The sequence below is a fragment of the Arvicola amphibius genome, chromosome X, assembly GCF_903992535.2.
Source record: "Arvicola amphibius chromosome X, mArvAmp1.2, whole genome shotgun sequence".
Taxonomy (NCBI): domain Eukaryota; kingdom Metazoa; phylum Chordata; class Mammalia; order Rodentia; family Cricetidae; genus Arvicola; species Arvicola amphibius.
The window spans coordinates 103,649,490-103,672,428 of NC_052065.1; the positions used below are offsets into that span (position 1 = coordinate 103,649,490).

The 22,939-nt window shown below is 34.7% G+C and overlaps 1 non-coding gene across 1 annotated transcript; it reads right to left on the bottom strand.

The window, feature by feature from the left end:
• Nucleotides 1–3,152: 3,152 nt before the first annotated feature.
• On the bottom strand, nt 3,153–3,259 carry LOC119805689. The gene has a single exon (XR_005283987.1). It is a non-coding gene; the product is annotated as a U6 spliceosomal RNA (small nuclear RNA).
• Nucleotides 3,260–22,939: the final 19,680 nt, after the last annotated feature.

A 22,939-nucleotide genomic window follows, 5' to 3' on the forward strand; every position in this document is an offset into this window, starting at 1 on the left:
GCATTGGTATTAGCTCTTCTTTGTAATTCTGATAGAATTCTATACTAAAACCATCAAGACCCGGCTTTTATTTTTTATTTTTTGGTTGGGAGACTTTTATTGACCATTTCTATTTTCATAGGGGTTATAGGTATGTTCAACTTGTTTATCTGGTCTTGATTTGATTTTGGTATGTTTTACATATGAAGGCAGTTGTCCATTTTATTTTAAATTTTTCCAATTTTGTAGAATACAGCTTTTTTAAGTAAGACCTTATGGTTCTCTGTATTATCTCAATATCCATTGTTATGTCCACGTTTTCATTTCTGATTTTGGCAATTTGGGATATTCTTTCTCTGACTTTTGGTTAATTTGGGTAAGGTTTTGTCTATCTTCTTGATTTCCTCAAAGTACCAGCTCTTTGTTTTATTATTTATATCATTCTCTTTGTTTCTATTTTATTTATTTCAGTATTCATTTTTATATTTTACTGCCATTTATTTTTCCTGGGTGAGTTTGTTTCTCTTTGTCCCAGAGCTTTCAGATGTGCTCTTAAGTATGTTGTATGAGATTTCTCCAAATTCTTTATGTAGGTATTTAATACTATGACCTTTCCTCTTAGTACTTACTTTCAATGTATCCCATAAGATTGGCTATATCGTGGGTACATTTTCATTCAGTTCAGAGAAGTGTTTAATTTCTTTCTATTTCTTCATTTACCCAGTGGTGGATCATTTGAAAATTGTTTAGTTTCTATGAGTTTTTAGGCTTTATGTAGTTTGTGTTGTTGTTGAACTCTAACTTTAACCCATGGTGGTCAAATAAGATAGAAGAGTCCATTCCAATATTTTTGTATCTGTTTAGATTTGCTTTATGACTGAGTATGTGAATCATTTTAAAGAAAGTTCTTTGATGTGCTGGGAAGAAGGGGTATTCTTTTGTGTTTGGGAGAAATGTTCTGTAGGTATCTATTAAGTCCATTTGAGTAATAACATCTGTTAGTCCCCTTATTTCCATCTTAAGTTTCTGTCTGTAAGACCTGTACACTGATGAAAGTGGCATGTTAAAGTTTCCCACTATTAATGTTTTGGGTTTGATATGTGATTTAAGCTTTAGTATTGTTTCTTCTACAAATGTGGGTGACCTTGTATTTGAGGCATTAATGTTCAGAATTGGGACTTTATCTTGATAATTTTCTTCCTGTGATGAACATGAAATATCCTTCTCTCCATGTCTTTTGGTTAATTTTAATTTGGACTCTATTTTGTTAGCTATTTGAGCAGCTAACTGGCTAGCTTCTTGGGTTCATTTGTTTAAAAACTCTATCTCCAACCCTTTATTCTGAGGCAATGTCTGTCTTTCCAGTTTAGGTGTATTTCTTGTATGCAGCAGAAAGATGGATCTTATTTCCATATCTGTTTAGTCAGTCTATGTCTTTTCATTGGTAAATTGAGTCTATTGATATTAAGAGATTATTGATCAGTGATTGTTAATTCCTTTTACCTTGTGGCTTGATGTTGGTAATGGTAGTGTGTCATTCCATTCCTTTGGTTTTGCTGTTGTGAGATTATCTACTGCCTGTGTTCTCATGAATGAAACTGAGTTAGTGTACTTGGAATTTTCCTTCTAGTACTTTCTGTATTGCTGGAATTTTGGATAGGTAATGTTTAAATCTGGTTTTGTCATAAAATGTTTTGTTTCTTTATCTGTGTTGAATGAATGTTTGATGGATAAAGTAATCTTGGCTGACATCCATGGTCCTTAGCATCTGTAAAACATCTGTCCTTCAGAGCCTCTATTGAGAAGATAGGTATAGTTCTAATAGGTCTGCCTTTATATGTTACTTGACTTTTTCCCTTTGCAGCTATTACTACTCGTTATTCTGGATGTTAAAGATTTTGATTATTATGTGGCAAAGGGATTTTTTTTGGTCCAGGCTGTTTGATGTTCAATAAGCTTCTTGCACTTTTATAGGCATGTCATTCTTAAGATTGTGAAAGTTTTCTTCTATGATTTTGTTTAATACGTTGTCTTTACTTTGAGTTGATATTCTTCTCCTTCTTATATACCTGTTATTGTTAGGTTTGGCTTTTTTATGTTATCCCAGATTTCCTGCCTATTTTGTGTTAGGAATTTATTGAATTTAAATTTTTTGACTGATGAATCTGTTTTCTCTACCATATCTTAAACACCTGAGTTTCTCTTTTCCATCTCTTATATTCTATTAGTTGAACTTGCATTTGTGTTTCCTGTTTGCTTCCCCAGATTTTTCATTTCCTAAATTCCCTCAGTTTTTGTTTTCTTTATTAATTCTATTTACTTTTCAAGTCTTGAACCATTTCCTTCACCTGCTTTTTTTTTTTTTACTTTCTTTCTTTGTGTAATTTACTGATTTCTTCCAATTTTTATTTGTTTTTTCTTTGATGATTTTAGGGAATTTTTCATTTCTTAAGAGCCTCTATCATCTTCATAAAGTCATTTGTAAGTTCCTTTACTTCTGTTTTCACTGCATTGGAATCTTCAGGTTTTACTGCTGTAGGATCACTAGGTTCTGGTTGTGCCATACTGGTCTTTCAGTTGTTGAATGTATTCTTTTTATTTTTTTGTTTGTTTTTTTTTATTAATTTATTTTTATATGCACACCCATACACCCACTCCCTCCCTCTCCAGGCCAAAGAGCCATCAGGGTTCTCTACACTATGTTGAGTCCAAGGTCTTCCCAACTGCCTCCAGGTCCAGGAAGGTGAGCAACCAAACTGACAAGGCTCACACAGAGCCTGTCCTTGTCCTAGAGACCAAGCCCATCGCCATTGTCCTTGGCTTCTTGGTCAGCCTCCACCATCAGCCATTTTCAGAGAGTCCAATTTGGTCGGATGTTCCATCAGTCCCATTCCAACTGGACTTGGTGATCTCCCGTTAGTTCTGTCCTGCCGTCTCAGTAGGTGAACACATACCTCACGGTTCTGATTTTCTTTCTCATGATCTCTCTCCTTCTGCTCCTCATCAGGAACTTGGGAGCTCACTGGTGTTTACTCATTTTTTTCTTCAAACCAGTATGGTTTGTGCCTGTACCTATTCTTGCAGCCGTTGTGGTTTGCTGGAGTTTCAGAGGAGTGTTGACCACGGGGAAGATGTTCAGGTGAGTGGGGTTGGGCAGCAGAGTGTGTCTTGACAAAATTATGTGATCTAGCATGAATTTGTATGTCATCCTTGCTCAGGGGCCATGCTAATCTTCTCTGTATTGTTCCAATTTTAGTATATGTGCTGCCAAAGTGAGAACAAAAGTATCTTTTAAGTGATCAAGCTTCCCTCCCTCCTTAAAATATTATGTAAGATGTCACAAAATGGAAACAAACAGTCAAACCCAACTTTAGACTAGCAACAGGAAAATTACCAGCATAATAAAATATGCAAAGTGGTGCTACAAGTTTCATTCACATGCTGATGGTTAACAGCAGCTATCTAATTAGTGTTAAGGCCCAGGAAAGAGGAGGGAAATCATGGTTGGTACTGGAAACCTAACCAGCTTCCCTGTGCTAGAAAATCATCTGCTATCACCAGGATGCTAGATCAAGGTAACTCCTTACTACACTTGAAACATTTTCCTTTAACTCACATATAAGTGTTGCTATCACATCATCATCAAAAAATTCTTTTTTCTGCAAATGAAGGCCCATCAAAGAAAATAACAATGGATACCATTCAGAGATCTATAAACCATGGTGAGACACAATTGATATATCTACTTGACAGCTCTTTCTTCTATGGTTCAGGGCACATCACAGAGGAGTACACAGAGTGACTCTTAGTTTATTTTTGAACATTAAACCATCAAACCAAGTATCTGGTATATGTTAGGTATTCAAAAATGTCAGTTTGCTTTTATCCACCAGATATGTCTAAATAGCATTGTTTAAATGTGTAGAATTGTGTAAAGGGGTTGCATTTCAATTTATCTTATGTATATCACACTATCTCATTAACTTTAGGAAACTTGCTTTGAAGTATATGATCTGTTGTTTATGATTTATAGAGAATAATTATGTCTTCTTCACTATAAAGCCTTGTTGCCACTATTGGAAACATAAACAGATTTATATTACTGTCTATATAGACACACTAAGATTATCTCATTGTATTAAACCTAAAATCCTATTGATGAATAAATCATACAGAAAGCAAAAATTATATATTTGAATCATACTTAGACAACTTGTAGACATAAGCCACACAAAAACCATAGAATATTACATAATAATTTCATACCTTGTTTCTTTCCCAAACTGTACACAGTAATAATCTCTGACAAATGGAAACATAAAATTAGCATTTTATAATCCAATAAAAATTCTGGAAAGTGTTATTATTACTGTCATCTTAAAATATAGTTCAACAACATGTAAGGGCTCTCCAAAATATTTAAATTTACTTTCAACAAAAGAGGGAAAGTTTAATTGTAGCTCTACCAAGAACTATATATTTTAAAATGTTCAAGTAATAATTTCCATAGCAAAATTAAATTTTAACATCATGAATTAATTTTTAAGACATTATATGTTTTATACAATGATTTAGTTGCCATAATATACTAACAGGCCTCTTGCTGTTTGAAACCCAGGCAGTCCTCAGTTATGTTGAGAAGGGATTCAGAAGAAATATCACCCATATTTTATACCTTTAAGTAGTTTAAAATTTGGGCTTGGAATACATATCATTGAACAAGCACTTGTCTACCATGGGGAAAGCTGTATGTTAAAATCTTAGCATTGAAAAATAGTTGTAAATCTAATTTATAAGGAAGTATTGAATGATTAAAACATGCTATACAATCAACCAATAGTTTAGTGACTCAAGTAAGCTATATAATTTGACCTGAAACTATTACTCTAGTTTCATGGAAAGAAAATAATCTTCAAATCAACCAAAAAGAAAATATGGCAGTCCAATAAGCAAAGGGGGATGATGCACTTATAAAACCATAAGCATGGAAGTAGTAAAGTCATTAACAGAAAATTCAATGTAGTGCAACATTGTGGAAGGAGCAGAACACATGTCAGTGTTGATGCAGGTATAGAATTGGATTGGAATATTTTTAAAGAAAAGAACATAAGCAGAATAGAATCAATGTCTCTTTTTGAAACTATTCTATGGAAGACATAAACATTAGTCTATTTAAGCTAGATAGGGAGCCAATGACAGACCAAAATAAAGATATCTCCAAAGCCTAATTGTTTTTTGTTGTTGTTGTTTTGTTTTATTTTTCAAGACAGGGTTTCTCTGTAGCTTTGGAGCATGTCCTGAAACTAGCTCTTGTAGACCAGGCTGGCCTTGATCTCACAGAGATCCTCCTACCTCTGCCTCCCAAGTGCTGGGATTAAAGGCGTGAGCCACCATTGCCTGGCCTCCAAAGCCGAATTGGCAAACCAATACATTTATTGAGTTTATTTGCAGGAATATAAGTTAGGGATTACTTATAGAAGCAAAAATTGTTCAAAGACTATTTCACTGCCAAAGAACACCACAACAGGATAGCTGGAAACCAGAAATGCACTGCACAGCTTGCAGGCAGCTGGAAAAGTGTACTGTCCAGACAGTTTGATTATCCTGTACTCTTTTCAGAAAGTTCTGCTGAGCTCTACTTCTAGTTAGTTCCTCTGGTCTCTTCTAGGCAGTTTTGTTGATCATTGTGTCTTCTATGTACTTCAGCTTGTTTGAGAATCTTCTAGGTATGCCAGGTTATATAAGAGAATCTCTAAGCAGTTCTTATGGTTTATATATATTTGGAAATGAATAACCTAGTTAATCTGGAAAGTTCCAGATATTTTCTGGAGATGTGTTGGAAGTGTCTATATCCCGGACTTAATGAACTTTCCTGCAGTGTGGGATTTTTTAGCTCCCCTTAAGATTTAATTAATGTCTTAATGAGCTTTCCACCAAGGTAGAAGTTTTTATCTAATAGGAAATTATTTCATAGCATATTTTAGGAAATATCATAGAATTATGTACATAACCTAAAATTTTTGCACTAATTCACAGTTCTCTTAAAAGTATAAAAAAAATCAATTCATTTGTTAAGTGAACTATAGAACCTATTTCAAAAAAACATATTTGTCATTAAAATATTTATAGTTTTTTATATTTCTTCACTTTTATCTGTATACAAGTGGAATGATGCATGTGTCACTTTGTGTGTGTGGAAGACAGATGCTTTGAATTCAAGTCTTCAGACAGAGCTTCAAGTGCCCTTAAATGATGAGCCATGTCATTGAATTCTGTAATTATTTTTATTCAGCTTAATTTGTATTTTTATACATGCACTAAATATTGTAAAACTAACATTTTGATAATAAATATCAGGAGGAAAATAGTAAAATAAAATGATTTTATCTTATTTGCTGTTATTTGGTTTTGTATAAACAATGGTTATATTATATACATGCCATTTTTCTTCATAAAAACTTAACTTTAATCAAACTACTAAAATGATGAGAGGAATATGAAATCATCAAATGATTCCATCCCATATTACAAACAGAGTCTATCTTAAATGATTCAGAGAAAACACTCCAGTGATATTGTGATGCATAAGCAGGTGTAGATGTGAGATACTGTTTCTTTAACACTTTATCATTTTATGACATTTTAATTTCCTAGTGAGTATGATTAATATTACTTGGAAATAATTTATTACTAACACTAATTCAAGTGGTAGATCATCTCTAAAAATCAGTTGGCAGTGAACCTGATATCCTGCTGATGTCCTACCAATTTAATGCATTAACATACTCTCTCATTAATACTATGTTTATCCTTGTTGACAGATATTATATTTCCTGATTTTCAAGAGTGTGTCCCTCTAGTTCAAAGACATCTCGGTCTTTATAGAAATAAATTATGCTAAGGAAAGAGACTGATGGAGGCAAGCTTGTTTTTGTCAATGTGTTTAAAACAATCAAAGTTGAAGTGTTCTAGTGGTGTTTCTTTTGCTTTGAAAGGATTGATACAGTGAATTAAGTGGTATCAAAAATAAAAGTCTATCTCCTTGTTTTCATTTCAAATTTGGCTTGAAGTTTCATTGATAGTATGTGTAGGTTATACATAGAAGCTGAAAATAAATCATTTGCCAATTTTTCCAAAATTGGCTGGCTATGCCTCATGCAATGTGAACAGAAAGATACAGGTAATGGTTTTATGCCACAGTAAGAAAAAGAGCAAACTTAGCAAAATCCTGTGATTATCCCATTTTTTTTATGAATGCAAGATTTATTTGCAATTCTTCATTTAGGCCAACAAACGGCCTAAACCATTAATAGGTTACTGACTCCAGTGATAAAGACATAATACATGTCAAGAAGAAGTCTAGTCTACATTCTGCAAATATTTCTTGGTATCACTATTCTTTATACTTTTAAAATAAGAAGTGGAGAGATATGACTGTCTTCCCCTTCTTACTAATGTCAACAATCTCTTGTAAACTAGCACTAAATATTTCTGTTTTTTTTTTATTGAAAGTATATTGGCAGGTATATTAGTCTCTGATCTCTATGAATTTTGTAACTTTTCTCAAACCAATTAATAATAATATGAATTAATTTGTAATTAAGTTAATGTGATAGTATGGGGTATAAAACTAATAGCCTTTTCCTGATCAAGATCTAATATCCTCCTAGGCATGTACAGTTACCAAATGCAATTTTCTTTTCTACAGTAAATCACCATATGAAGAGTTCTGAGAAGTAAATCTACTTATTTTTAGGTTGCATGTTGTTTTTTTTTTAATCCTGAAATATATTCAACACCACCTGAGGAAAATAGTAATTAGATTAGAATTTCCAGGATATTACTTGGAATTTTTGATGTAAGAACTGATCTGATTATTATAAAGAAATGTGATATGAATCCAAATTATGTATATTGAGTCTTTGGGAAAGCTATCAGCCATGCTGGATCTAGTCTATGTTTCTCAGAAGGGAATGTTTGATGTGTGAGACACAATAAAAATTAGCCATTGGTTATTCCATTTATGACTATGTTCAGACTGTATCTGATGACTGAATATGTTTGAATTTTGTGGGATATTATTTTAAGTTTTCTTACATTTATGCTGTGAAATATTTATTTAATGATGCAAAGTTGTGTTGCATTCTTTTATGTTGCATTTGTTTAACTGCAAAGTTGTGTTACTTTGCCTGTCTAAAATACCTTATTGGTCTAATAAAGAGCAGAATCTCCAATAGTGAGGCAAGAGAAATGATAAGCAAGGCTGTCACACAGAGAGAATAAGAAAATGGAGAACTCTAGGGAGAGAGGATCAAGGAATGGGAACAGATGAGCCAACCACACAGCCACAGAGTAAGACTGAAAGTAGGATTACAGAAGAGAAGGAAAAATCCCAGAAGCAAAAGGATATATGGTAAATTAAGTTAAGAAAAACAGGCTGGAAACAAATCAAGCTAAGGCTGGGAATTTTAAGAAATATTAAGCCTCTGTGTTTGATTTATTTGGGAGTTGGGTGGTGGGCCCCCAAAGAGGCAAGAGTAAAATAGCTAACAACTATTGAATTTTTTTTTACAACTGATACTGAAAAAGGTCAAATTCATCTTTGCTAGTAAGTATCACTGGTTACTCTTTCTTCATGACCTATAAAATAAAACACAGATGACAGAAAACAATTATATATCATTCATGTATTAATAATTATATATTATTCATATATCTCCATTGATATACGTTCCCAAGGTCCTAATGAAGAGCAGAAGGAGGGAGAACATGAGAAAGAAAGTCAGGACCGTGAGGGGTGCATTCACCCATGGAGAGAGTTGGACAGAACTAACGGGAGATCATCCAACTCCAGTTGGAATGGGACTGATGGAACATGTGACCAAACCAGACTCTCTGAATGTGGCTGACAGTGGGGGCTGACTGAGAAGCCAAGGACAATGGCGCTGGGCTTTGATTCTTCTACATGGACGGGCTCTATGGGAGCCTTCTCAGCTTGGTTGATCACCTTCCTGGACCTGGGGGGAGTTGGGAGGACCTTGGTCTTAACATAGAGTAGGGAACCCTGATGGCTCCTTGGCCTGGAGAGGGAGGGAGGGGGGTATGGGTAGACAGGAGGGGAGGGAAGGGGGAGGAGGAGGGGAGGAGGTGGAAATTTTTAAATATAAAAAAATAAACCATGAAAAAAAGACATAAAAGCTTGTAGAGGCCATGTTCCCTGTCATAGATTGTTAACAAATAGTGGAAACAACCCGTTTGGGTGCTGGGATGGGGTGGTAAGCGCAACTGGGTGGGAGTTCCTTTCTTTGAATAGCCTGCCTGCAGCAAGGTGGGACTTTTTTTTTCTGCGAGGTCCCTGGCCAGCAATGGGAACTAATCTTGTACCAGAAGATTCATCCAGGAGCATTCAGAGGAAGAGATGGGCAGCAGCCAAGGCAAGAACTCCTCCACCAATCTGAAAAATAACATGAAAACACCGGAACCCAATGAACTTACAACAGGAGGACTTGCATACCCTAATCAAGAAGAAGTAGAAAAAATTAACTTTATAAAACTGATAGGTTCCCTTATACAGGAGGTGAAAAACTCCCTTAAAGAAATGGATGAGAAGAATAACAAAAAGTTTGAAGAAATGAGTAAATTCATAAATGATATCCTATGAAACCAAGAAAAAAACCAAACAGATAAAGGAAACAGTTCAAGACTTGAAAACTGAAATGGAGGCAATGAAGAAAATACAAACCGAGGGCCGGCTGGATATGGAAAATCTAGGTAAACAAACAGAGACTACAGAAACAAGGATAACCAACAGAATACAAGACACGGAAGAAAGAATCTCAGACACTGAAGATACTATAGAGGAAATAAACTCACTGATTCAAGAACAAAACAAATCCAACAAATTCCTAACACAAAACATCCAGGAAATCTGGAACACCATGAAAAGAACAAACCTAAGAATAATTGGGGTAGAAGAAGGAGAAGAATTACAACTCAACTCAAAGACCCAGAAAATATATTCAACAAAATTATAGAAAACTTCCCCAACCTAAAGAAGGTTATTCCTATAAAGGTACAAGAAGCCTATGGAACACCAAATACACTGGTTCAAAAGAAAGCATCCCCATGCCATATAATAATCAAAACACAAAACATACAGAATAAAGAACAGATATTAAGAGCTGCAAAGGAAAAAGCCAGGTAACATATAAAGGGAAGCCTATCAGAATTACACCTGACTTCTCAATAGAAACCATGAAAGCCAGAAGGTCTTGGATAGATGTTCTATAGTCACTAAGGGAACATGGATGCAAGCCTAGACTACTATACCCAGCAAAGTTTGCATTCACCATTGATCGAGAAAACAAGATATTCTAGTACAAAAACAGATTTAAACTATACGTAGGCACAAATCCAGCCTTACAGAAAGTAATAGAAGAAAAATCACAAACAAAGGAGTCCAACAATGCCAACAATAATTCAGACATCTAGCGACCCTTCACCAGCACAACTAGAAGAAGGGAAACATACAAACTCTACTACCAAAAAAAATGACTGGAGTTAATAACCACTGGTCATTAATATCATTTAATATCAATGGACTCAACTCACTTATAAAAAGGCACAGGCTAAGAGATTGGATACAAAAACAGGATCCAACATTCTGCTGTTTACAAGAAACACACCTCAACCACAAAGACAGACATCTACTCAGAGTAAAAGGTTAGGAAAAGATTTATCAAGGAAATGGACCTTAGAAACAAGCAGGTGTGGCCATACGAATTTCTATCAGAGTTGACTTCAAACTAAAATCAATCAGAAGAGATGGAGAGGGACATTTTATACTCATAAAGTGAAAAATGCATCAGGATGAAGTTTCAGTCCTGAATATCTATGCCCCTAATATAAAAGCACCCACTTATGTAAAAGAAACATTACTAGAACTCAAGACAGACATCATACCACACACACACTAATAGTAAGAGACTTCAACACTCCTCTCTCGCTAATGGACAGGCCAATCAGACAGAAACCTAACAGAGAAATAAGAGACTTAATGGAGGTAATGAATCAAATGGACTTAACAGACATCTATAGAACATTCCACCCAAATAGGAAAAAATATACCTTCTTCTCAGCAACTCATGGAACCTTCTCAAAAATTGACCACATACTTGGTAACAAAGCAAACTTCCACAGATACAAAAAAATATTAGTAACCACCTCTGTCTTATTGGATCACCATGGATTAAAATTAGAACTCAACAACAGTGCTGCCCCCAGAAAGCCTACAAATTCATGGAAACTGAACAGTCAACTACCAAACTACCCCTGGGTCAAGGAAGAAATAAAGATATAAATTAAAGTCTTCCTTGAATTTAATGAAAACAAAGGCACAACATACTCAAAACTTTGGGACACTATGAAAGCAGTGCTAAGAGGAAAGTTCATAGCACTAAGAGCCCACTTAAAGAAAATGGAGAAAGCACACATTGGAGACTTAACAGCACACCTGAAAGCTCTAGAAAAAAAAAAAGAAGCAGACTCACATAGGAGGAGTAGAAGACCGGAAATAATTAAACTGAGGGCTGAAATCAACAAAATAGAAACACAGAATACAATCCAAAGAATCAATGAAACAAAGAGCTAGTTCTTTGAGTAAGTCAACAGGATTGACAAACCTTTACCCAAATTAATCAAAAGGCAGTGAGAGAACATGCAAATTAACAAGATCAGAAATGAAAACGGGACATAACCACAGGCACTGAGGAAATTCAGAGAATCATTAGGTCTTACTACAAAAGCTTATATTCCATAAAGTTAGAAAATGTAAAAGAAATTTACTTGTTTTTAGATAAGTACCATTTCCAAAAGTAAATCAAGACCAGATGAATTTATATTTATATAGACCTATAAGTCATGAGGAAATAGAAGCTGTCATAAAAAAATCCTCCCAACCAAAAAAAAAAAAAAAAGCCCAGGACCTGATGGTTTTAATGCAGAATTTTTTTTTTTTTTTTTTTTGGTTTTTCGAGATTAATGAAGAATTTTATCAGAATTTCCAAGAAGAGCTGATACCTATTCTCCTTAATGTGTTTCACATAATAGAATTAGAAGAGTCATTGCCAAGCACTTTTTACAAAGCTACAGTCACCCTGATTCCAAAATCACACAAAGACCCAAACAAGAAAGAGAATTACAGGCCAATCTCACTCATGAACATCGATACAAAAAATTCTCAATAAAATTCTGGCAAACAGAATCCAAGAACACATTAAAAAATTATTCATTATGTTCAAGTACGCTTCATCCCTGAGATGCAGGGCTGGTTCAACATACAAAAATCTATCAATGTAATCCATCATATAAATAAACTAAAAGAAAAAAAACATATGATCATTTCATTAGATGCGGAAAAAGCATTTGACAAAATTCAACACCCCATTATGATAAAGGTTTTAGAGAGGTTAGGGATACAAGGATCATACTTAAATATAATAAAAGCAATATATAGCAAGCCAACAGCCAATACAAATTAAACGGAGAGAAACTCAAAGCCATTCCACTAAATTCAGGAACAAGACAAGGCTGTCGACTTTCACCATATTTCTTCAACATAGTTCTTGAAGTTCTAGCAATAGCAATAAGACAACAACAGGAGATCAAGGGGATTCGAATTGGAAAAGAAAAAGTTAAACTTTTGTTATTTGTAGATGATATGATATTGTACATTAGTGACCCCCCAAACCTCTACTAAAGAATACCTACAGCTGATAAATACCTTCAGTTAAGTGGCAGGCTACAAGATCAACTCAAAAAAATCAGTAGCCCTCCTGTACACAAAGGATAGAGATGCAGAGAGGGAATTCAGAGAAACTTCACCTTTTACAATAGCCAAAAATAGCATAAATTATCTTGCGGTAACTCTAACCAAGGAAGTGAAAGATCTATTTGACAAGAACTTTAAGGCATTGACGAAAGAAATTGAAGAGGACACCAGAAAATGGAAGGCTCTCCCATGCTCTTGGATAAGTAGGATCAACATAGTAAATATGGTAATTCTACCAAAGGCAGTCTATAAGTTCAACACAATCCGCATTAAAATCCCATCAAAATTCTTCACAGACAGTGAGAGAACAATAATCAACTTTATTTGGAAAATCAAAAAAAAAAAAAAAAAAAAAAAAAAACAGGATAGCCAAAACAATCTTATACAATAAAGGTCCGTCTGAAGGCATTACCAACCCTGACTTCAAACTCTATTACAGAGCTACAGTAATGAAAACACATTGGTACTGGTATAAAAACAGAGAAGTCAAACAATGGAATCGAATAGAAGACCCAGATATTAACCCACAAGCATATGAATACCTGATTTTTGACAAAGGAGCTAAAAGTATACCATGGAAGAAAGAAAGCATCTTCAACAAATGGTGCTGGCAGAACTGGTTGTCAACCTGTAGAAGAATGAAAATAGATCCATATCTATCACCATGCACAAAACTCAAGTACAAATGGATTAAAGACCTCAATATCATTCAGAACACACTGAACCTGATAGAACCTAAAATAGGAAATAGTCTACAACATATGGACACAGGAGACCACTTCCTACATATAACTCTTGTAGCACAGACAATAAGGGCAACATTGAATAAATGGGACCTCCTAAAACTGAGAAGCTTCTGTAAAGCAAAGGACACTGTCATTAAGACAAAAAGGCAACCTACTGATTGGGAGAAGATCTTCACCAACCCCACAACAGACAAAGGTCTGATCTCTAAAATATATAAAAAAAAAACTCAAGAAACTAGACTTTAAAATGCTAATTAACCTAATTAAAAAATGGGATACTGATCTGAACAGAGAATTCTCAACTGAAGTTCAAATGGCCAAAAGACACTTAAGGTCATGCTCAACCTCCTTAGCGTTCAGGGAAATGCAAATCAAAACAACTTTGAGATACCATCTTAGACCTGGCAGAATGGCTAAAATCAAAAACACCAATGATAGCTTATGCTGGAGAGGATGTGGAGTAAGGGGAACACTCATCCATTGCTGGTGGGAACGCAAACTTTTGCAACCACTTTGGAAATCATGTGGTGGTTTCTCAGGAAATTCGAGATCAACCTACCCTAGGCTCCAGCAATACCACTTTTGGGAATATACCCAAGACATGTCCTATCATACTACAAAAACATTTGTTCAACTATGTTCATAGCAGCATTATTAGTAATAGCCAGAACCTGGAAACAACCTAGATGCCCCTCAATGGAAGAATGGATAAAGAAAGTGTGGAATATATACACATTAGAGTACTACTCAGTGTTAAAAAAAAATGACATCTTGAATTTTGCATGCAAATGGATGGAAATAGAGAACACTATCCTGAGTGAGGTAACCCAGACCCCAAAAGATGTATATGGTATGTAATCACTCATTCGTGGATTCTATCCATAAATAAAGGACATTGAACATATAATTCATGATCCTAGAGAAGCTAAATATGTAGGTGAACCCTCCCCCCAAAAAACATGTAGTTATCCTCCTGGATATTGGAAGTAAACAAGATTTCTAGGCAAAAAAAAAATGGAGAGTTTGGGGATGAGGAGGGATGGGGGTAAGGGGAAATGGGGAGAGAGAAGTGAGAAGGGGAGGATGGGGAGAACTTGGAGCAATGGGACAGTTGGGAAGGAGGAGTGGATATGGGAGCAGGGAAGTATATATCTTAATCAAGGGAGCCTTTTTAGGGTTAGCAGGAGACAGGACTGTAGAGGGGTTCTCAGGCATCCAAGGAGGTGTCCCCAGCTTGTTCCTTGAGCAGCTGAGAAGAGGGCACCTGAACTGGCCCTATACTATAGCCACTCTGATGAATATCTTGCATACCACCATAGAACCTTCATCTGGCGATGGATGGAGATAGAGACAGAGACCCACATTGGTGCACTGGACTGAGCTCCCAAGGTTCAAATGAGGAACAGAAGGAGAGAGAACATGAGCAAGGAAGTCAGGTCCGTAATGGGTGCGCCCACCCACTGTGACGGTGGGGCCGATCTGATGGGAACTCACCAAGGCCAGCTGGACTGGGTCTGGTGGAGCATGTGATCAAACTAGACTCTCTGAACGTGGCTTACATGGAGGACTGTTGAGAAGCCAAGGACAATGGCACTGGGTTTTGATTCTACTCCATGTACTGGCTTTGTGGGAACCTAGTCTGTTTGGATGCTCACCTTCCTAGACCAGGATGGAGGCAGGAGGACCTTGATTTCCCACAGGGCAGGGAACCCTGACTGCTCTTTGGACTGGAGAGGGAAAAGACAGAGGAATGGGGAGAGTGGAGGGAAATGGGAGGAGGATAGAAGGTGAAAATTTGTAATAATAAATATTATAAAAAATAGTGGAAAAAGATTGTAGTAGAGAGTTTAGAGCAATAAGAAATGTCATATTGCTTCCAATATACCATATATTTGTATGATACAGTGTCTCATTGTTTAGCCTTGGTTGAACTGGAGCTTGCTATATAGATCAGACTAACTTAGAAATTTCTAAAACCCACATTTCCTGTATCTGCTTTTGTAGTAAGAAGAGGCAGCCTGTTTGTTTCTGGCTGCTCAACCCCAAAATAACCACACAGAAACTGTATTAATTAAATCACTTCTTTGCCCATTTGCTCTAGCTTCTTATTTGCTAACTCTATCATTTAATTTAACCCATTTCTAGTAATCTGTGTATCACCACATGTCTGTTGTTTCCTGGGTAAAATCTGGCTCCTGTGCAGCTACATGACTTCTGTTTGATTCTGCCTCCTTTCTCCCAGAATTCCATTTAGTTTTCCCCTCCTGGCTCTTCTCTACCCTACCAAAGGCCCAAACAGCTTCTGTATTAACCAATGGTATTCACAGCATACAGAGGGGAATCCGACATCATGCTTTGAGAATGCTAGTGTTAGTCATTTGCCACCACTCTCAGTTCCCATTATATAACTAAACTGATGGTGAGATGAGAGAAAATATGAGTCCCATAAATGTTGAAGAAATATGGATTTTTTATATTTCTAAAGTGTTGTAACAACACTATTTATTATTTATACTTTCTTATTAGAATATAATATGTGAAATAATCAGTATTTCTACTGTAAGTCATTATGTATTGAGATTTTTGTTGGAAAATTAACATTTAGCTTGGGGAAGGAAGAATAATAATCTCCTAGTGATATAAATAGTTTAGTCCCTGGAATTTGTGATTATAAAATTTAATGAACATGTTAATGACTTAATTGCATATGTGATTAAATCTAGATGATATTCTATTCTTGAATATTATGGAATTTTACTATAATCATATGATAGCATAAAATGAAAGTTTCATAAATAAAACTGGTAGACAAAATTGTGAAATTGTGAAGATTAAAAAGGAAATTGTTGGGTCTCAAGATTTAAACAGGAAGATATGAGTAAAGTAATGACAGTTCAAACATATTCCAACTAGAAAATAAGGAAGTCCATTTTATGGTACAAATAATCAAAATGAAAATATAAATAATCAGAGAAACAGATTCAAACCAAAGATTTGCTTTTAATAAAGGTAAACTAGTTTATACCTCCATAAGATACATAAGTTATTCTTAGCCTATGGAGCTGCATGGTTATGATGTTTTATTAAAAGTTTCCACAGTGTAAAAATTAGGTTGATAGTAGAAAACAAATGAATAATAGTTTTTTAGAGACTTAACATATTGGTACCTAAAGTTTTCATAATTCACATAAATTTATCATTGTTTGTATGTACTAACTACCATATTAGGCACAGTCTACTTGTAATAAACTTGTATCAGTTTATGATTTATTTTCATATTATATACAAAATATTGAAATCTATAAGTCTACTCAAGATGTTATAGCAAAGAAAGTCATTACATACAAAATATTGAAATCTATAAGTCTACTCAAGATGTTATAGCAAAGAAAGTCATAGGCCTTTTTGGGGAGCTGAATACCATTGAATAGCAAAATTTATTAGCACAGAATTTCCTTCTAAATACTTATGTTTAAACAGATAGACAAATGGTACTCTCAGCCTTAGTTAGGGAATCTTCTGTCAGTAATTTTGGAAGAATGTAGAAACTCTCAGGTACAGAAGTTGCTGAGGTTATGATGCAGATAAGTGCTCAAACTTGAACAAGCCATTTATAAATCTGTAAAAGGCTTATTGAACACTATGGAAGATGACAATAGAAACAATTAAAAAGCCTGGTGCCAGGATTTACCTTAATGCTTGTACTGGCTTTTTGGGAACCTGTTCTCTTTGGATGGATGCTTTGCTGTGCTTAGATAGAGTAGGGAAGGCCTTGAACCTTCCCCAAAGCAATGTGTCTTACCCTCTCTGAGGAATGGATGGGGTGGGGTGGGGGGAAAGGTAGAGAAGATGGGAGGAAGGGAGTGAGTGGGAAATAGGATTAGTGAAAAAAGGATTGTTTTCTTTAAAAAACCTGAAGAAAGAAGCACTGAAGATGGGGGGGGGGGAACTAAACAGAATATTCTCAAAAAATGAAATATAAATGGCTGAGAGACATACTTCAAAAAATATTCAGCACACTTTAGCCACGAGGAAAATGCAAATTAAATGTATTTTGAGATTTCCTCTTACCCCCATAATAATGGATAAGATTGCAGTTTAAAAAAACTGCAAAAATCTTGGCATGGATATGGTGAAAGTTAAACACTTATTTGCTGTTGATGGGATTACAGACCATTGCAGCCATTGTGAAAACCAATGTGGATGTTCTTTTGGTATCTTGATTCAGAAATAATTAACATTATATATATTAATACAATATATTATACATTATAATTAAATAAGATATATAATAATTAATATATATAATCAGGCAAAGTTGGTCAGAATAAATTTGAAATAAAAATAATGGTTGAAGCAAATATTCTTTTTATTATCATTTTATGAATTAAGAAATTGAGACTATATTTTCTAATATATACAGTAGGTTGCTACTCTGATTTGAACTTTTCTGCATGATTAAAAAGATAGCATTTTAATGCCATCTCTTTATGCCAACTCACCTGTACTAATTGTATAATATAATAGTAACATATATTCTTGAAACCTTGATATCTATCATAATATTCACATACAAAAAGAAAATTAGTAAGAGAAATATAAATATAAAGTAAAAAATATAATTACTAATACAATATAATGTAAATATATGGCATATATTTTGATTTTACTGATATAATATAGATTAAAGAATAAATCAAATGCTATTGTTCACTAATTACACATTATTAATCAATATGCCATGCTCTATTTTTTCTCATTTTTTTAGTAAAGATTTCCATCTCCTCCCCTCCTCCTCCCCCTTCCCTCCCCTCCCTTCCACCCATACCCCCACTCCCTCCCTCTCCAAGCCAAAGAGCCATCAGGGTTCCCTTCACTATGTTAAGTCCAAGGTCCTCCCAACTCCCCCTAAGTCCAGGAAGGTGAGCAACCAAACTGACAAGGATCACAGTGAGCCCATCCATGCTTAGAGTTCAAGCTCATCGCCGTTGTCCTTGGTTTCTCAGTCCTCCTCCACCATCAGCCACATTCAGAGAGTCCAGTTTGGTCCCCTCTTCCATCAGTTCCATTCCAACTGGACTTGGTGGTCTCCCGTTAGTTCTGTCCCACTGTCTCAATGGGTCAATGCACCCCTCATGGTCCTGACTTCCTTGCTCATGATCTCCTTCCTTTTGCTCCTCATCAGGACCTTGGGAGCTCAGTCCGGTGCTCCTATGTGGGGTTCTGTCATTTTCTCCATCCAACGCCAGGTGAAGGTTCTATGGTTATATGCAAGATATTCATGAGTATGGCAATATACCCACAAAAAAAATATAGGTGATTTTAATACTCAAAAATTTTCTATTGGCAATTCTGTATCAGTTTCCAAGGGAAATAATTTCTTATAATCCCTCCTTACAGCTTCCATTTTTATATAAGTGGAATAATGTATAAATAAAATATCATAAATGGAAACATACAGTCAGTAAGTAACACTCATGATGGCTCTTAATGTAACATAATTATTGTGAAATCCACATAGTTTTCCCTTTCCATTTCTTTTTTTTAGCCTCATTTTATTAGATTTGTGTGCTGTGATTTTTATCATACATTCACTTATTCAGGCATAATTAATTTAGATTTGGTCATAAACATTTGTTGCATATTACTATTATGTTTGTAAAATAACTACTAATTAAACTTTATATCAGTAGTAAAGACCACATGTTCAGCACGTTTCTTCACTGTATATCATTCACTGTTATCACTACACAAATTAGATACTGCACTTATTCCCTAGAAACTTTTTTCAATGTTTACATGTACTGTGAACCACAATAGCGCTGTCGTACATATTCACTAGTCTATTCTTCATATTCATATAAAGAAATCATTGCTTACACATATGTCACAGTTAAAGAAATTGATGCAGAGACACATTAGGTAATCCTTACCACATAATATAACAAAAATATTGACTATGATTGGGCTGAGATTTATTATGAAAAGCCAGATTCAAGCACCCAGGCTCTCAATCACTTAAATGGTTTTCATTCAGACATTTTCACATGGATTGTTTGATATTCATCGTTTTATTTTGTTCTTTTAGCTGTCAATTCATTCTGATCATAAATTATTTTCTTGAGTACATAGAATTTGCTTGGATTTGATAGAAATCTTTCTATACTAAATATACTGGCCTATTTTTTCATATGTGTTTCAATTAATTTTCTAGCTTTTTATTTGCTTTCCTTTTACTTCAAAATTTTTTATTACAAAGGTATTTAATGTTCTCAAAACTCATTTAATAGTTGAGCCTTTCTTATCTATTTCAAAATCATTTAAATATTTATGTCTTATACCTTCTCTATTTTAACATTTGTTGGGATTTGTAACACATTTACAACAATTCTTTTGTTAAAAACTTTAAGTCATCTGTACCATAATAACTACATACATAACGAAGGAATTTAAATTCCTTCTTTTCTTTCTAAATATTCTCTATTTCTTTCCTATTGTTTATTATCGGATTTCCAGAAAATCGTTGGCTTTAAAATCTGTAATTTTCCTCTTCAATCATTATAAAAGTCTAATGACTGAAATAAATCTTATTGTCTAAAATCAAGTGCATAAACAGTGCTGCATTTATGGTAAAATTTGTAGTGTAAAATATCTTTCCTAGTGTTGTAAAAGTTCTGAATACTGTTCAAAATTCTTGTCTCCTCTTTCCAACCATCTTCCATGCTACCAATAGATGATATGATATTTCTTATGTTGTGATCCTCTGACCCTGACTGCGTTTTTACCTTCTATTTGCACACTGAGGAACTTTTAGCATTATATTTGATATACCTTCTTAACACAGGACAATCTATTTGAAGTCAATTAGTGCACAAATTTAATTACCCTTTTCTAACAAATGTACATATTGGAGGAGTAAGATATACAAATTCCCAGAAATTCTTTGAATGACTCTTATTTGTATTTTTCCATAGATCCATATGTGAAAAGGAATATTTCTGTTATTGTTGCACTTAACTTTTAGATGACAGTTGTTTCATCTATTTTATATTTTTTATTAAGCAAACTTATGGTGGGAATGACTTTCGATGTAGCCATGAACTATTTTTTACAATAAACTTAATCCATGATTAAGAAATACATATGTGAATATAATATACACATATAAATATGTACATATCTTATGTAAATGGTTTTTTAAAGACACTGAATCATTTAGTTATAATTTTAGAAATATGTCAGATACATAGGTTTTTAAATAAAAACAAAGAATATACCCATTCATGTAAAAAATTATATTCACAAATTTAGGAAGAAAGTTCTAAACATAAATATGTGTTAAGCTTAGGTACTTAGGTACCAAGAATTCTTGAGCCTTGTAAAAATTATAGCAATTAACAAAGCTGTTACTATCAAAGAAAGAATCCTGAACTTTATGCATCATTAGATTAATTCAGAGAAGCAATTATAATTCGCTTATGAAGTGTTAGTTTAACTATATAGTATAAGTTGAATTGTTAATTAGCAAAACTCCCGAAAGGCAAATAATGGCTTTTTAACCATGGAAGTTTTATTTGGAACCATGTTTAAAAGTACTTCATAGTTGCGATAATAGAATATTGAATCTATGATGCTTATTAGCATCATTTAAATCAGAACTTTTTTAATTTAAAAGAGAAATCTCTAATATAATGCCCTTCTGTGACATGAAAGAAAATTTCCATGATATGTAATATTTATGAGATTAAAATATATTAGCCAAGGTTACTTGCTTTAACAGATATCTATTTTTACTTTAGTGCATATATATATGAAATGTATTAGTAGTAATAGAAGTAACTGAGGTGATTTAATGCATAATGATGTCCATACTTTGAAAAACAATCAGTAGAAATCTGCAGATATAGTAAGATGATTATTTTCACAGCTCTAAATAATTCCATTTGTGGAAGATGACTACACACACACACACACACACACACACACACACACACACACACACACAGACATCCATCCAGAGTGGCCATTCTCCAGGTTGGTTGGGACAGCCTAGATCTCTAGGCTATAGGTCAAGGACATTTTTCTCCCCTCTCCCCAACCCATCCCAGACACTGCACCCCATTATAGGCAAGTGTCCTGTAGTCAGGCCACTCTACCACCATCTTCATCTTCATCAGTAGGATCCCCGAAGCACAGCCCCCAACTGTACCAAATGGAAGGAGAGTTAAGTGACTGCTCTCCTGGTTGGAACAGTCCAGTTCTCTAGCCCCTAGGATGGGGCACTTCCCGCATTTCTGCCATACCCACTCCAGCCCCAGCATCCCATCACAGGCAAGTCTCCTGTAGTTAGGCTATGCCAAAAACCATCCCCAGGTGCATCATAGGCCCTTGGAGGCACAGCCACCTCCTGCACTAATTGGAGGAAAAGCCCCAACAGAGATTCATTCACCAGGAAAGACTACCAAGGCCAGGCCATTCCACCATCAGCCCCAGCAACATCAGAGGCCACACAGAGGCACAGGCTCCACCTATACCAATTGGAGGAAAAGTGCCATCCTAAGGCACAGACACCACTTACACACAAATTGGAGGAAGAATCAAAGCCTGTAACTATAATTGCTCCAAACCCAGATGGGTAGAAGACAATGTAAGAATTCATTCAACAACATGAAGAGCAATATGACACCACCAGGACCTAGTGGTTCTACAACAACAAGAACAGAATTTTCCAGAAGAAAATGATCTTACAAAAACTTAGAAGCCTGTAAGAAAAAACAAAAATTTCCCTTAAAGAAATGGAGGTAAAGACAAATAAAAAATGGAAGAAAACAGTAAACGCCTCAAAGAAAGATAGGAAAAACAAGAAAAAAACAATCAAACAGGTAAAAGAAACAGTTCAAGTTCTAAAAATTTAAATAGAGGCAATAAAGAAAACATGAACTGAGGGAATTCTGGAAATGGAAAATCTGGGTAAATAAACAGGAACCACAATGCAAACATAATGGAAGAGAGAATTTCAGATGTTGAAGACACAATAGAGGAAATAGATTCATCTATCAAAGAAAATATCAATTCCAACAATTTTTTTAACACAAAACATTCAGGAAAACTGGTAAACCATGACAAGACCAAAATTAAGAATAATAGAGATAGAAGAAGACCTCTAGCTAAAAGTCACATAAAATATATTCAACAAAATCATAGAGTATAACTTTCTCAGCTTAAAGTAGGACATGCCTTTGAAGGTACAAGGAGCTTCCAGAACACTAAACAGACTGGAACAAAAGATGTCCCCTTGCCACATAATAATCAAAACACTAAACATACATAATAAAGAAAGACTATTAAGAGCTGAAAATGACAGGTAAAATACAAAGGAAGACCT